At 40.7% G+C, this 16036-nt stretch overlaps 1 protein-coding gene across 1 annotated transcript in view; it reads right to left on the bottom strand.

Moving 5' to 3' along the window:
- Positions 1-15281, bottom strand: part of GPAT2 (glycerol-3-phosphate acyltransferase 2, mitochondrial) — a 58280-nt gene extending 42999 nt beyond the window's left edge. The window contains exon 1 of the mRNA XM_039324182.1: positions 15149-15281. The gene's annotated coding sequence lies outside the window, so the exon portion shown is untranslated. The remainder of the gene's footprint in view (positions 1-15148) is intronic.
- Positions 15282-16036: the final 755 nt, after the last annotated feature.

The raw sequence follows: 16036 nt of genomic DNA on the forward strand, positions 1-16036 counted from the left end.
TATTATCCATCCATCATATCTATCTATCTATCTATCTATCTATCTATCTATCTATCTATTATCTATCCATCCATCCATCCATCCATCCATCCATCCATCATTATCTATATCTATCTATCTATCTATCTATCTATCTATCTATCTATCTATCTATCTATCTATCTATCTATCTATCTAGTTTCTAGGTAATGGATTCTGGGATTATACTTGAAAGATTACCACGATTGTCCCTAATGATAATTTCTCAGTGCTAAACATTGTTCATGTTCACACATGCACAAATAAGCACAGCCCTTCAGGTTGCAGCCTTGCTGGTTTCATTCTGCAGAAAACAGTTCATTATTTATTTGCAATTTCCTCTACGGTAAATCCAAGCCTACATGAACAAAAATGCTGCCACTCTCCTTCCTCTCTGCCTGCAATTTCCCACATCCAGGAAGCCGATGATAAATTGGCAATCAGGACTTGTGAATGTTCGGCAGGAAGAAAATGTTTTGTGCGTGGCAAATGTGTCATAAAAGCTCATTTTATACTGCTGGGCGGTTTGGAAAATGAAAAGATTCAGGAGCCTCAGAGTGAATTGGTGTAAAGATTATTAAACTAGGATGTTTCTGAAAAGAGGGTTAATAGGGAAAAAAAGGAACATAAAAGGATTGAATATCCCAACCTGTTTAATCAGTTAATTAGTTTGAGTGCTTTGTGACAATTAAGTTGTTTTATTTATATCCTGTTTTTATTATTTTTATAAACATAGGTATCCTTGACTTACAACAGTTCATTTAGTGACCATTTGAAGTTACAACGGCAGTGAAAAAAGAGGCTTGTGACCATTTTTCAGGTTTACAACAGTTGCAGCATCCCAGGGTCACTCATATTTATGATGGTCGCAGCGTCCCGGAGTCATGTAATCATGTTTTGAAACCTTCTGACAAGCAAAGTGTCATGGTTCTGACTAATGAAACACTTCAAAGAACTTCCAGGCATGTTTATCCTAAAGTCTTTATTAACAGTGTAACAAATCTGAGCCGAGGTGGCGCAGCAGTTAGAGTGCAGTACTGCAGGCCACCTGACTGTGTTCAGCAGGTCAGCGGTTCAAATCTCACCGGCTCAAGGTTGACTCAGCCTTCCATCCTTCCGGGGTAGGTAAAATGAGGACCCAGATTGTTGGGGGCAATGTAAATATATATATACATTGCTTACTGGTGTACACCGCTTAGAGAGTGCTTGCACTTAAAGCGGTATATAATATATAAGTCTCTCTCATAAATAAATTGACGGCACATCATGGAGGTTTATGCCAGAATCTGAATTTCTCTTGCTTGTGTCTAACTTTTCTTTCTAAACTCCTCCCTTATTTTGCAGTCATAAGTCACATCTTCCAATTAGCCACTTCTCTTCCCGGGCACAGTCCTATCTTTATCCTACCCCCCATCATCTGAATTAACTCTAAAAATACCAGGCAGTTCTGTATATTTTGTCAAAGCAAGAATATTCAATATTAGCAGCGTTGACACAAAGTCAAAGAGGGAGCCAGATTCACTTAACAACTGTGTAACTAACTTAACAACTGCAGTGATTCACTTAGCAATTGCGGCAAGAAGGGTTATAAAACGTGGGCAAAACTCACTTAACAAATGTCTCCCATAACAACAGAATTTTTCATCTCAATTGGAATCGTAAGTCGAGGATGGTCTGTACCTCAAGGCCGCAAACACACCTCAGACTGCTTCCTCCTCCTCTTTCCCCCACAATTACAACTCTGTGAGGTGAATTGGGGTGAGAGGGGGGGACCAGCCCAGCTGGCTTTCATGCTAAGGCAGGATTAGAACTCACAGTTTTCAGCCTAGTGCCTTAACCACTGGACCAAACCACTTAACCCGGGGCTCTTCACACTTGGCCCTTTTATGACTTGTGGACTTCAACTTTCTAACAGCAAGGACAATTAGCCAATGCAACAACTTGTCTTCAGAAGTTGTGGGTGCTTCATCACTGGAGGCTTTTAAGAAGAGACTGGATTTGAGCAGTGGGTTGGACTAGATCAGGGATAGGCAACCTTGGCTCTTTTATGACATGTGGACTTCAACTCCCAGAATTCCTGAGCCATCCAATTGCAGAGCTTAAGGTCTTCTGAGCCCTTCAGGACCACTACTCCTCTTCTAGCTTGTCTCCAGAGTCCTCCCAAACCTGCTTCAAATTGCAATGATGTGTCAGAAGAATTAAGTTAGGAAATGCATGACTGGAGGAAGAATATTCTAATTATAAGTGATTTAATTTTTTTTAAAAGAAAGCAAACACTTGGTGAGGATACAAACCTTTAGATGCAGATGCATAATAAGTAAAATTAAAAGAACCAAATTCAGTCTGTGCTCCATTCCTAGCATTAATTTTTAGCAATTCTTCTACTCAAACTGAAACTTGCGCAGCTTCGAGTGCAGGAAAGGGCAAACGAGAGAAACAATAAATGAGTGGAATGAATGTATAAAAGAGGATCCAAAACACTTGTTGAAAATTACTTCCCCTGCAGCATCAAAGAGCTTTATGAGAATGCAAAATTCATCTAATCAACCGAGGCAGAAGTGGCCAGCAATGATGCTACCCAGTTCCTACCACTATTGGTAATTAATTGTCAGGAAATGTCACTAGGGAGGCAACAGTTCTAAGACAGCTACTGGTGTGACTGAACAGCTGTTGGCTAGCACTAATTGGCTCTAAAAACAGAGTTGTCCACTGAAGAAATTGACTGTGCATACAACTGAAAAACCAGCTGCCAATGACACTCAGAGCACCCCAGGAACTGCCAAGGTCTTAGGAATGACCCTTGGTGGGAGCAGGAGAACACAACACATCTGTTGCTTCTTTGTTTCCATACACTCCAATAGTCCCAAGGCTGAATCACAGAATGATAGAATCACAGGGCTGAAAGGGACTTGAGAGGTCTTTGAGTCCACTTCTTATTCCATTCTGGACAAATAGTTGGGCAATCTTTTCTTGAAGTCTTCCAGCCTTACAAAGAGTGCAGAGAAGAGCAACAAAGATGGTAAAAAGTCTAGACACTAAACTGGTGAATGATTAAGGGAACTAGGTATGTCTGGCCAACAAAGAGATGGATTAGGAATGACATGATAGCTGTCTTCCAACACCTGAAGGCCTGTCAGAAGCATCCATTTACTCTCCAAATCACCAGAAGGCAGGACAAGAAGCAATGGGTGGAAGCTCGTCAAAGGAAGATCCAATCTGGAACTAAGGTGAAATTTCCTGATAGTGAGAACAATTAATCGTGGCTGTAATTGCAACATTTTTGAATGCAGGTAGGAGAATTTCATTTTGTTAGAGGCAGAAGCATTCTGTCAAAGGCACTGAAAATACTTGTAGGGGAAAAACAAACAGTGCACCAACTCACAAAAGCTTCACAAAAGACCCACCCCATCTTCTCTTAGAAAAGATTCCAGGCAATTTGGTTACAATACTTTCTTGTATTTCACATTATTAGTTTCCCTCCAGGAACAGATGGGGTGTGTGTGTGGGTTGGCTTTATCTGATTATCTGGGATCATGACAAAAATGGGTGGGAGAGATTCCCCCCCTTAGGGGGAAAAAAAGAACCCTGAATTCCCTTTTTGTTCTTAAACCACACATGTAAACTCTATTCTATTTTACCAGAGAGAAACAAATAACAACACGTAGAATCTGAATCCAAGGTTCTCCTCCATTATTCCCTGCAAATACCTTAATTATTCTGCGTACATCTTAATTGAACTGAAAAGGAGAAAAACATTATCAAAATGAGTAGGCTTAGAGGGTGATTTATTCCTAACCCCCTGCCTTATGGACTTTCCCTTATGCTATAGGAAGGAGTAGATTCTTCTAGATCTTGCACTTAGGAATGCATCTGTTGAATTAAGTCAACAATATTCAGCCTCCTCTAGGTATAAAAAAGTTCCCCTGAAGAATTGTTACATGTATACTTCAAGACAAATGAAAATAGGGATCCTGATTCATGCAAGAAAATTATCCTACATTTTTTTTTTTTTTGTGACCAGCTGTCATTCAGGTCAATGAAGGAGAATTTAATTGCAAATCATTTATATCTGATGTCTGGTAGAGATATGTATGAGCAGATCATCTGAGGAAACACTTTCTCCTCTCCTAAATCATAATGGCTGTGAAAGTTGGACCATAAGAAAGGCTGAGCGCCAAAGAATTGAGGCCTTTGAACTAGGGTGCTGGAGAAGACTCCTGCGAGTCCCTTGGACTGCAAGGTGTTCAAACCGGTCAGAGATCAACCCCGACTGCTCTTTAGAAGGCCAGATCCTGAAGTTGAAACTCAAATACTTTGGCCACCTAATGAGAAGGAAGGACTCACTGGAGAAGGGCCTAATGCTGGGTAAGATTGAGGGCAATAGAAGAATGGGACGACAGAGAATGAGATGGTTGGATGGAGTCACTGAAGCAGTAGGTGTGAACTTAAATGGACTCCAGAAGATGGTAGAGGACAGGAAGGACTGGAGGAACGTTGTCCATGGGGTTGCGATGGGTTGGACACGACTTCGCAATTAACAACAACAATAACAAATCATAATACATTCTTGAGTTAAGCATCTTTATCAGAACATATTGTCTGGAGATCAATTTGCGTAGGCAAAATTGTTTCTATCCATCTCATTAATTCAGAAGAAGACACATGCCCTGGGTCCTGCCAATGCTGACTCAGGAATTCTGGGAATTAAAGTCTACAAGCTGTAAAGTTGCCAGAGTTGCCCACCCCTGTTCCTTTGCAATTCTTGGGATCTTCTCATTGTTAAACTAAACATATGCAGTTCCTGCAACCATTCATTCTATGATTTAGCCTCCAGACCTTTTATCATCTTTGTTGCTCTTCTCTGTACTCTTTCTAGGGTCTCAGCCTCTTTTTTGTATTGTGGTAACCAGAATTAGATGCCATATTTCGAGTGCTGAGCTTCATTCAAAGAAGACTGTTGGTTTTTATTCCTTCCAAAGACAGATTTTTAAAAGTATTTTACTTTGCATATGATCTACCACTTTAATCTGCAATTCAGTCTCATGCACAAAAGACATTTGTTAAAAATGTCACAGAGCTTCAGCGAACAATAGCTGCTTCTCGGTGTTTGTTAGAGCTTCTGGATTCACTGTTTATTGGAAAATACTTTACTTTCTATTAGATCACTCGCCTGACTCAATATTCTTCTGTCTGGCAAGGGAGCGCTCCCATAAAAGAATCTTAGAAGATCAGGGACTGCACATAAAAAACTTAGATGAATATCTTGGCCCTTTTACAATCATTTTTTTCAAGTTCTCTGCAATTCCACTAAATTTCCCAGTTTCTCATCCATTTTGTACTTCTGTAGAAATGCCACTCAATTATTAAGACCAATAGATATAAAGCGTGAGCTCTCTTTCAAAGTTCCAGCTGAATAGCTCTTACAGAATTCTCAGAGAGAAGTACCTTAATTCTAATATTTTTCAAGTTTGAGTAGATGGAGAAGAGAATGAATCTACATTTATTAGCCTGCAGAGGAATAGTAGCTGATGTGTTAAGCTTATGCCGAACTAGAACTTGGGTTAGTCAGCAAAAGTTCAACCGTTCAAGAGAAAGTAAAGAAAAAATATTGATCATATAACTTGAACTGTTTGTGGAAAGGGTCTCAGGGCACCTTAACTATAAAAAATCATCTCTCTTGAAAATGACTTTGTTTAAAATCAGCCATGCTGACAACAGTAATAGGAGGAATGGCGGCAATTGACTAACTACTATTATTTTGGTGTCAGGAGCATCTAAGCATTTCTGGATTGAAACAATTGAATGGTGACACCACCATTCCTTGAAGGATGTTAAGTTGCCTCTTTTGTCCAAAATGATCTCAACCCAACCTGGTCCTTCAGGTTTTTCAATGTCACCGTAACTGAGTCCATTCATCTTGGTTATCTAATTGGTTATCATCTCTTGTACTTGTACAAATGCAGTTCAAAGTTGCTTCCCTGCTAATTCCAGCTCACTGGGGTGAAATAATTATATGATTTGCATCTTTGCTCCTTCCTCCATAGTGACAGTACTCGGTATTACTGCTGCTGCTGCTTAAATTTGCACTATATTCACAGCCACTGAACCAGCTTCAGTATTGTCCTTGTTCTGGTCTATTTATGGCTTATGAAATGAAACTAATTGTGCAAGGAAAGAAAGAAGACAGAAAGATGAAGGACACTTCTGGGAGCAGGCTGGTCCTGCCTGGTGCGTGATTGGACCCTACAAAGCTATTCCACGCAAAGACTCAAGGGTTTAGCAAAGTTAAAGAAAGGAGGTTGCTTAATAACAGCATAGCATCCCTATGTTTTGCAGATTCTTATTTTTTTTAAAGGCTCTGAAATTAAATATGGAGTAGCAATTGATATCCTGTATCGTGGAAGTTTAGAGGCCACCATCGTCAGCAAAGAAGAGGTGGAAGTACATGTAGATGATTTTGGATTTTCTAATCCATCTCATGGACTTTTTTTATTGCAGTGTGCATAATTTCATATATTTCAACTTCTTCCAAATTAGTCCTGCAGTGCTGAGGTCCATTTGCTTATTCTGCTGATTGAGACCCTGGGCTTCTACTTGTACTTGACCAAGGGAGAACTTCCCAGCTTCTCAGCACCAACAGCAGAGCAGCAAAAAGGAAACACAATACATCATTAAGTTGTGGTGAAGTCTGTGGCCACCAGGTTTCCATTGAGGCAGTGATGGACCATCGGCTGTTCTTCACATGCATCCCTATAGCAAACCACAGGGAAAAGCCCTTTGTTTTCCAGTTAATCTTTGTTTGAGCAGCAAGTTTGCTTAAGCTGTAGTGAGATCATTCGTTCGTTCATTCATTCATTCATTTTTTCCTTCCTACATTTCTATCCTACTAAACAACCCCTGACCTGTTGGATCATTATTTCAGAGATATTTCCTTCCTAGATTCTCAATGTTTTCAACAATGGAGAGCTTCTAATGTACTAAAGTTCTTAAAAATTCAGTGATGTATCTGCCTTGAAAGTAGCCCACATTGAACTTTTAACACACACATTCTGAATGGCTGCTGGGCTGCCAATATCTGGGACGCCGGTTGCTAAAATGTCAGAATAATCAGACCTCCGTGCTGCAGTGGTTTACTCACTCAGAAACCTTCACCAAGTGCAGCAGGGGAACAAAACTGAGTTCATTAACATTGCTAATAAATGGCAGGCTAGGGCCTTTTGCAACCGGAGAAAGGAATACGGAGTTACCCGCACGGACAGCCAGGATATCAATATATTTATGCAAGAGGCATTGCGTGCGGAAACGCTTGTAATCACAGAGAAACTAGGACAGCTGCTAACCGGCTTTTGAATATTCCTGCCTGGTTACAGGAATAGAAATGGAAAGCGAGGCGGAGAAATCCAGGTCTTTGGAAGGATGCTGCTACAGCAGACACAACTGCAGGTAATCCTTGATTTACAACAGCTCGTTTCCTGACAGTTCAAAGTTACAACGGCACTGCAAAAAGTAACTTATGACCATTTTTCACACTATTTTCACACTATTATTTATATTCAAGTCAAAATATGTTTATACTATATAGCATGAAGCTTACACATGTTCAATAATTCTTCCAAGCATTCCCAGTTCCTACAACTGTGGGTGCCAATTTTATAATCCCTCAGATCTCATTTTTACTGTAATATAACTATCTGGTGCAGAGAACAATGCTTGAAGATGACAAGAGACATCCTTCACATCTCTCTCTCTTACCCCAAAATATACTATCTATTGTAATATGAGTGTCAGACCAGCCGAAGAATCCTGTTTATTCTCTAATAAAGTCTCACTTAACTTCCTGACACTATGCCTGGTTCTACAAACTTCATCAGGAATTTTCAAACTCACTCAGGCTATGGAACCTGTCCTTCTCTTCTCCTCCACCATCATCCTAAAAGTCTTGATCAAGAGGGAAAGCATTTATAACGGGAAATTGATTGCATTTAGCTCCTTTGTCTCTTTGTTTGTTTTGTCTCTGCAAAACCACAAGTTCTTGCAGAATTGTAAAATTGTGCACAACACAATTTGTAAAAGTTTGACCTATTCCAGAATTTTAAAAACCTGGCAGCACTATGACTTCCCCACAAACCTGTTTGGGCTCATCTCCCATGAACAAAACCAACAATTTCATTGGGGTCCGAAAATAAACATGCCACCACTCTCCAAAATTAAACATACATTTCCAGGAGTGCTGAGGGATGAATCCATGCAAGATCTCACTGGAGGATCTCCGATTTGCCCAGTCTCATCATGATCCAGGCCCAGACATCCATACTCCAGCTTTGCTACATGCATGCTTGGATCTGCTCAGGCTGCTCATAGGAAGTTCTAAGTGGAGTTAGGTCCTCAATCCTGCACCAAATTTTTCTCCAACCAAATCTGTTCATGTCTTATGGCTCCCATATTGAGAAGTTCTGCATTGATAAATAACCGGTGTTTCTCAACCTCAACAACTTTCAGATGTGTGAACTTCAACTCCCAGAATTCCCCAGTCACCCAAATCCCAGTAGTCCACAAGTGGTTAAACCTTGGTTAATGAGAGACAATTAAGCTGCTACACAACATGACCAGATTAAAATTCTTATTCTGGCTTTATGTAATGGGTTGCTTTTGATGACACGCTGAACCACTTTAGCTTAATCTAATGTTCTCTACAGATGCCCTTGATCTGAATGTTTCTTTTGTTTCTTGGAAACAGGCTAAGCCATGATATTTTAGATATCCTGAGATAATGCTCTACCACAACAGCTCTGAGCCAACTTTCCATGCAATTCCTAATTTGGAAATACAATGGGATTTTTTAAAAACAGACTTGATTTATTTTCTAGGCTATGACATAAGGAAACCTCTTGTATAAAGGGTTTTTCCCCCCCTTTCCTAGAGTATTCTGTTGTTTAAAATTATACTGGAGGTGTCGTACATCTTTCTTGTCTGCTTTTTGAAAAAAAAATTCATTATGTCAAATTAGTAAAAGAAAACTGCATGTCCATAAGAGTTTTGAGAATGTGATGTAACATTAAATGGATGTTTTTCTCTTAAAATTCTGCAAATGTACTGTCATGATTCCGACAGATGAAACTCTTCAAAAGAACTTCGAGGCATTGTTTACCTTAAAGAATCTTTATTTTGAGTAGCATAATATCGGCACTGCATAATCGAAGCCTAAAACTGAATTCACCTCCCCTGAGCACATAGTATCAAAGCACAATTCCCTCCTCCAATTAACTGTCATAAATCACATTCCCCAATAAGCTTGAAGCCCGGGCTTCCTCTCCAGTTCTCCAGCCCGCCAATTGCTTATCAGCTCTGGTTACAATAACCTTGTTTCTCACGCTAGGCTTAGTGTTGTTATATCCAGCTGGACTCGCGTTCACATACCCCCTCCCCAGCATCATCTAACTCTAAAAGCAAAAGGTAAAGGATGGCTACATTTCCATCTGTTGTCAATGCAAAAACATCCGATGTTAGCGGCGTTGACATTTACATTATCTTAAGTATGAATCAATGGTGTGCTGCAGCCGCCAAAAAAGCCAATGCAGTCCTAGTCTGCATCAACAGAGGGATAATATCAGGATTACGAGAAGTGATAATACTGAGACCTTACTTAGAACACTGCCTCCAGTTCTGGTTACCATGGTACAAAAAAGATGCAGAGGCCCTAGAAAGAGTGTGGAGAAAACATTCTTTGACACACTATTTTGGGCCTTCTTTGTGTTTAAAAGGTCCACAATTCATCAGGCTTTGAAAAACTCAAAATCTGGGTCTCTACAATTGTAGAGAGGAGACTATATGATTTTTAAAAAGAAGATAAAAACTATTCTCCATTATCCCTTTGGGGAAATATATTCTGCGTTTTTAATATTCCCCAAAATATTTCTTTCTCTTCTCACAATACAGATGCTGAAATCTTGGTTTTGATAGAGCTGGGAGAAGTCCTTCTATTGGAAGCAACTGTAACTCCTTCCCCCCCCCCTCTCTCTCTCTCACACACACACACACACACACACACACACACACACACACACACACAGGAACAGGGACTTTGATGGGTGTGGACATGGCAGCCATCTTCACTATTTGTATTTCTTTGCCCCCATGGATGGCCCTGAATACACATATATTTTTTTTGCTATCCATGGATCTTTCCTTAGGGAGATCTATTTTCTGTCATTAACTGAAATAACTATCTCAGGGCATCTCTAGCAGATTTATTTTAATTGTATAATCCCTCAATTTCCTCAGCTTCCTTCCTTTGGATTGAGAGGGTGTCCAGCAGTTGTCTTTGTTTAGGTTGTGTTCCCACCAAATAAACAAGCTGCATCCTGTCTCCATTGTTCCTTTAATGGCCCTTTGCTTCCACTGCTGGCTTCTGGGTCCAGACATTAGACATTCAGTTGGAATCAGAACCTGCACCCCTGGGCCACCGTTTTTATTTTATTTTATTTGTCAACTAAGATGCAACCTCAAGTGGGGCTTGTTCAGAAATCAAACCATACCTTTAAAACGATAATGGGAAGGGAGGGGAGGGGAGGAGGAGGGAGGGAAGAGGACAGGAAGCAAAGGGAAGGGAAAGGAAGGAAGGACAGAAGGGAAGGGAGAGAAGAGGGGACGGGAAGGGGGAGGGAGGGAAGAGGAGAGGAGAGGAAGCAAAGGGAAAGGAAAGGAAGAGAAAAGAAGGGAAGGGAAGGGCGCCTTTGCCATGAACCAAACTAGATGTATTTACGGGCATCTGCAGAAAGTCAGAACATCATGGTGACATGATGGAAACTCCCTCCCTGTTTTAGATGGGATGCATAGAGGGAAGGGGTTGGGCTCAGCTGACAAAGTCACCATCATCGTCTTCACTTTAACTGATACACACCTGCCCTTTTCCTCTTCTCCCTGTGCATGTCCTGGCATTGATGCGGTTTTGCCGGATTCCAAGGCTAAAGGTCTGACGTGTGCAAGAATTTAGGAATTCCCTAAGGCTGGAAGAGGTGCATGAAGATAGGTGTGATGGCTGTTGGGTGCTGGCTGCTTTCAGAATGGGCCATGCCTGACTACCCTTGCACAAAAGAAAATCTCTTAGAAAAATAATATGGAAGGAAAGAAGGCGGCGAGATCTGAAGCGCAGAGTTGAAAAATTGACTTTCTTTTTCCTTTTCAAATGGCTAAAACTTTTGGGAGCCCCGATCATGCCGGCCACCAGTCCATCATATTCATACATTGGGAATCCAAGTTCACCTTTGAAAATTACACGGTATAAAAAACGCCTTCAAAACCCTTGACACCTTCTGATGTTTTGCAATCAGAGATGAACCCATCTTCCTTCATACAATCTCTAGATAGCTAGTAATTTGTATTTTTTCCGCCCAAGTCCCTTCGGTTTCTTGAATTTGTTGCTTGTAAAAAGCAGCTTTGAAGTTCTCCCTAGGCCTTTGCAAATGATCCCTATATAAATCAGACTGACCTTTTCTTTCAGCATGATTCATGCTTCTATGGTTTCTGAAGCAACAGTTTAAATTGAATTATTCAAATTTTGGATGGCTAAGAATGCTTTTAGCCTCTGAAGGTTACAGCCAGTAGCAACCGGCTGAGGAATTCTGGGAGTTGAAGTCCACAAATCTTAAAACCTCCAAGGATGAGAAACACTGGTTTAGGGCCACCAAATTTGGATTGCAGATCTCCAGATAGCCACTAAAAGTGAACAAGGTGATAATACAAATTGTATCGGCTATGATCAAAGGACTATGATCATCCAGAGATCTGCAGTTCTAAATAAAAGTTTAGTGGCCCTAAGATAAGGTTTGATTTTTAAGGATGCAAGGAATGCAGAATCTGCAAGTATAAGTTTTAGTATCGCTTTACAAAGCCTTAATAAGACCATAGTTGGGATACTTATTCATTTCTGGTCTCCACAATCCAAAAAAGATGTTAAGACTCTGGAAAGAGTGCAGAGAACAGCAGCAAAAATGATTAGGGGGCTGGAGGCTAAAACGTACAAGGAATGGTTGCAGGAATTGGGTATATCTAGTCCAGTGAAAAGAAGGACTGGGCGAACATGATAGTGTTGTTCCAATATTTGAGGGGCTCCTACAAAGATGAGGGTGGATCAAACTATTTTCCAAAGCACAAAAAGGCAACACAAGAAACAACGGATGGAACCAAGGAGAGAAGCAACCTAGAACTAAGGAGAAATTTCCTAACGGTGAGAGCAATTAATCAGTGGTGCAGCTTGCCTCCAGAAATTGTGCGTGTTCCATCACTGAAGGCTTTCAAGGAGAGACTGGACAACCATTTGTCTGAAATGATATAGGGTCTCCTGCTCAAGCAGGTGGTTAGATTAGAAGAGCTACATGTTCTAAGTAATATAAACTGATTCATAATTAATCCTATTAAGAATCCCTGGACCAGCATCAGGATTTTTCTATAGCCATGAATTACAGTCCTTGTATGTTATATCCCTCCAAACTTCATCTCTTTTAGGCGAATTAATTATAGCTAATGGGGACATCATTATAGCTAGCACTGTCAGAGTTAGGACAAGTTCATTGTGGTTTTTTTGCTTCTTCTCCCTAAGATTTATAGGGACAATAACTCTGTTAGGTCAACTGAACTTCTACAAAATCAAGGCTTGCTTTTGAGTTTTGCAAATGCTGCCTCAAGTTGGCTCCAGAAAAAATAACATGCAGGAACCAGGAAGTTCTATCTCTGCTGGCTTAATTGCTTGGTGCAAACACCAGACAAGATTCAGCCATATGGAAACTGGGACTTGTGACGTCCCAGAGAAGGTTTACGAGTCATAAAGGCTTTCCCTCAGCTTGCTAGGAAGAAATGTCAGTAAATGTCAGTAAATTCTCCATTTGCTTTTAACCATTGACGTTGTGGTCAATTAATCCCTATGCAGCTTGTGTAGATCCAACATCCTTCCTGTTAGCTGGCTGCTCTTATGAGGCTTCCTTTGAGTTTAATCTTATCAAGGAGTTTAATCTTATCAAAGAGAGATCCAACCTAGAACTAAGGAGAAATTTCCTGACAGTGAGAATAATTAGTTAATCAGTGGAGTAGCTTGCCTCCAGAAGCTCTTGATGCTCCATCCCTGGAGACTTTTAAAAAGAGATTGGACAGAGAGATTGTCTGGAATGGCATAGGGTCTCTTGCTTGAGCAGGGGGCTGGACTAGAAGACCTCCAAAGTCTCTTTCAATCCTGTTTTCTGTCATTCTGTTAAAAGCATAGAGCGCTATAACTGCAAGAGACATAAAAGCAAATAAACGACAGATTTCTTTTTTTAAAAAAAAAAATCAGTCCTGCAGTTACAGCTGTAGTTGCTGCACAGCTGACTTGTAACTGAACTTCATTCCACGTCTCTTTTTATTTGAGTAAGAAATATTTTTTAAAAAATAATAATAATAATAATGGGGTGATGGCTCCTAGTTTTAATGCTCATACAATGCAGTGCATTTAAAAACAACCCAAAAGGATTACTGATAATTCTTTTGGCTTTAAAGACTTGGAACAGAAAGCCCAGTTTGCTAGCATCCCTCTGAGAAATTGCTGAAGCTGTGGTCCTAACGTATTTCTTCTGATCTGCCCCCATGCCTTCCAGAGCAGGGGTTCCCCCCCCCCACCATGCCTGAAACTCTCCTCGCATGAGCGGAGAGTGCTTGAGCAAAGAGCACTTGTGTTTGCATGCAAAGCTCCACTTACACAAGCAGAAGGTGCTCACTCAGGAAGCTCCATTTATGTGAGTGGAGGGTGCGTGCACGCCACTCACATGGAGCTGTGCGCGCACACGTGCGCTTGCCACACACACACACACACACACACACACACACACACACACACACACACATTCTAGAGGGAAGCCTTTCTAATGTTAACCTCAACCTACCCTAGGAAGTGGAGGGGTCTTTTAGGATCATGCCAACCCATCTGAAAATCATATGCCAGTTTAAATCCCCAGAACAGATCTAGCCTCCGGTGTTCAAAGATCAAACCCGTAATTGAAGCAGACATTGTTTCCTTTCCAGTTTGATCTCTTTCATGCAGGCTTGTTAAGAGGAATTGCATTTCACTTTAATTGTATTGCATCGAGCAGGTCTCGTCTCCATGTTTACCCCAATTGCAAAGAGCCTTAAAAGTTAATCGAGTTTTCATGTCCCTTGAATCAATATTGGTGCCCTGGTTGGCTGCTATTCCCAACAGGAGGGAGCATATTAATTGTCCTAGTAACAGATGTGATTGGCAGGGGAAAGAAAGAGAATTGGCACCTTGTAGCGCTTGCTGGACTTACAGCCAGGATGGCCAGAACTGCAGTTGGTGGCTTGGCTTGGAGGCTGCTCATATCAATGGTTCAGGTGGCTTCACCATGGCTTGAGAAGAAGACACCCAGTTTTTTAAAAATTAATTAAGTATAACAAACCAATAAATAAAGATCAAAATAATAAATAAATAACACATCAGAGATGTAATAATGGGTTTTTTAAAAAAAAAACTTTACGCATTACAGAAATTAAAATGAAATAAAATAAATTTAAAAAGGAGAGAGGAACCAAGGAAAAATGAAAAAAAGAATCCACATACTAAGCATATAAAATTAATTTAATCCTGAACTGTATTAAATCCTGGGCTAATAGAAACACATTGCTTGATCTTCCCATTTTTAGAACATAAAAGCCTTTTAAAACTTGCGAAAGACCACATTTCATGATGTCTTTTGTAACATCAGGAGCATAGCTTTTTCCAATTTACGTAGAATGATTCACTTCTCAACCAGAATTCTTTACAAAGTGTCAAATTACGAATTAGAATAGAATTCAGCATCCTATCTACATTTTTAAGAGAGAGAGAGAGATGTACATTTCCAAGCCTGTCTTAAGATAATATAAGTACACACACACACACACAAATCTCTCTCTCTGTCCCTCTCCCTCCCTCCCTCCCTCCTTCCTTCCTTCCTTCCTTCCCTCCCCCCTCCTTCCCTCCCTCTCCTTTCCCAGCTTATATTAATGTATGTTATCATGTACAATCAAAAGCGAGCCATGAACGAACAAGACCCAAATTCTCGACTTAGTTACGAGACAAGAAGGGGACAAAATTTATTAGGCTTACCTGTTTGGGTTCACACACTTTAGGGACAAGAGGGCAAAGAGTGAGAAGCTCCGTCCTGCAATCAGGGTATTCAACCCAAAGCTGAGTTGGGACTCCTTTGTTAGGACTCTCAAAATCAGCAGAAGTGATGGACTGGTTTGGCGAGAGAGATCAGGAGCATCTGTTGGGGATCAAAAAAGGTGGTAATCGTGATCACTCAGTTGAAACTTGCCTTTTTTACATGTATCACATCCACAACACATGTTTTAAAAAAGGTAATGACTTCCATCCTGACTTTTCTAACCTCGCCTAACAGACAGCCCTAGGTGAAGCTGAAGGTAGCTTTGCACTTGCAATCTCCAGGATCCATTGGAGACGCATCATCATCATCAAAATTTTAGGGTCCTTGTGATTCTTAATGAAATATTAGTGATGAGTGCTATTATTCCTTGTTTCAGGGCTGTGGAGATACTGATTAGCGAGGCACCGAAAAGAGAGCAGGGTGGGCATAGCAGAAATCGGAATGCTGTAGATCAGCAGGGCAATAGACCCTGTAGTCCATAATAGCTCAATGATGCAGAGATATTTGTGGTTCATATGCATCCTGACCTTTTCCTACTCCTCTGATTTCTTGCTTAGCAATGAAAATTTTGGGCTGAATTATGGACCTGAGTCAAGGACTACCTGTAGCACAAGGCATTGAACTTGCTCTGATGAGTGTGAGGAAGGGCTCTCTTTTTCCCACGTACGCTCTTACACACTTTGTCTATAGATGAGGAAAGGCAATTAATAGGCACATAAGGGCACTTCTCGGCCAGCTTCCTTGCTTGACCGACGCTCAGAATTTATTTTTCCCCAGCAAGGGCGCACCTGAAGGAGAAGCAGTGATAAAGTTGAAAGAAAGGAGGC

Source organism: Crotalus tigris, unplaced genomic scaffold (genome assembly GCF_016545835.1).
Source record: "Crotalus tigris isolate CLP2741 ecotype Arizona unplaced genomic scaffold, ASM1654583v1 scf7180000024293.1627790, whole genome shotgun sequence".
NCBI classification, from domain to species: domain Eukaryota; kingdom Metazoa; phylum Chordata; class Lepidosauria; order Squamata; family Viperidae; genus Crotalus; species Crotalus tigris.